The sequence below is a fragment of the Sitodiplosis mosellana genome, unplaced genomic scaffold (assembly GCF_009176505.1).
Source record: "Sitodiplosis mosellana isolate CC-2019 unplaced genomic scaffold, AAFC_SMos_1.0 Smas_scaffold_5471, whole genome shotgun sequence".
NCBI classification, from domain to species: domain Eukaryota; kingdom Metazoa; phylum Arthropoda; class Insecta; order Diptera; family Cecidomyiidae; genus Sitodiplosis; species Sitodiplosis mosellana.
In genome coordinates, this window is record NW_022600713.1 from 1 (window position 1) to 1,311 (window position 1,311).

The following is a 1,311-nucleotide window of genomic DNA, read 5'->3' on the forward strand; positions in this document are numbered from 1 at the left end:
GTTGTCCGATCGGGCTAAAAATTTACAGGGCTTATTTTTATGACCAATCTCGCCTGAAAAAATATTGCCGCATGTGAAATTCGAAAAAGTCCGAAAAAAACCACCCCATTAAACATAGTATGCTGTTCACGCAAGAGCCAAATCGTACTCTTTCGCTTGGGAATTTAAAATTATAGTTGCTTGCCATTTTGCACTGCTTCGAGTATCGCCTTCGATGGTCCATCTTCGAACGTTAAACTGCAAATATATTTTTTCACAAAACGAATTTCATTTGATTCTGACAAAACCGCTACGTTGAAAATGGTTTTATACATTTTTGATTGGAATTAACTTCATTTCCCACTTACTCTATTGTTTTGATGGCTCTTGCCACTCGAGAGTCTGAAAAAGTTGATTGTTACAGATGGTTTAATGATGAACGCTTGTTTTTTTTTAGATTTTCTTATTCTTTTGGAACTCGTGGATATTTGTCAAAAAAAAGTCATTCAAAATTCAGTTGATAACAAAATTAATTTTTAAACGATTTATTTTTTACCTGGATAACCACTGATCACAATAGTTTGAAGGTACACAATTAATGCAATGAAAGATCTCATTTTCCGCGACTTAAAATTAGACACTCAAAGAGCTTCGTTTAATACATATACGTTTAAATCAACAAAACTAGAAATTGCTAAAAAAAGAAATTTAGAAAACACAAAAACTTCATAAATCGATCAATAAAAGGCAGAAAAATGATTCTTCTGAAATATTTTAAAATATCGAAATTTTGAAGAAAGAAATTTCTGAACAATTTTTTCTCGTTACACAATATACAAACGCGTCCGTTCTCACGGATATGTTATGAACACTTGACAGGTAAATTTGGTGAGCATTTGTCAAACCAATCACAATAAACCAATTATCTGGTTCTCTGGTAAACCGGTTGAATATTTTATGCGTCGTTCACAAAATTCCTCCAACACATGAACTTCAACTTCAAAAATGAATCCAGTTTTATGGTGTTATAAAAATTATATTTGATGGTGACAAAGACTGATGCTTCATACTTATATTCTACAACAGCTGATGCTGTAGCAAATGACATACCATCACACAGATTAGAAAGACTAAGACTAAATTATTTGTGTTTATTTTCAATATGTGCCAATGTGTGACGTGTGTCGTTCAAACTGAATCAAAATCCAGTTGAAATGACTCAAATACAATATGTGTTTAGGTAGTATTGTTTGTTTAAATCTTATTCTGAAACAAGAATGTGTATAAAATTGCGTCAGTATTTAAAAAAAAAAAAACTATCCAACGTGTACA

General features: G+C 31.7%; 1 long non-coding RNA gene across 2 annotated transcripts; it reads right to left on the reverse strand.

The window, feature by feature from the left end:
* Window positions 1-183: 183 nt before the first annotated feature.
* LOC129572756 (uncharacterized) lies at window positions 184-873 on the reverse strand. 2 transcript variants are annotated; one of them, XR_008688494.1, is made up of 4 exons: window positions 808-873; window positions 536-673; window positions 348-381; window positions 184-237 (listed from the first exon to the last, which is right to left on the reverse strand). It is a non-coding gene; the product is annotated as an uncharacterized LOC129572756 (long non-coding RNA). The 2 variants fall into 2 exon arrangements; XR_008688493.1 differs by having other exon boundaries at window positions 536-828.
* Window positions 874-1,311: the final 438 nt, after the last annotated feature.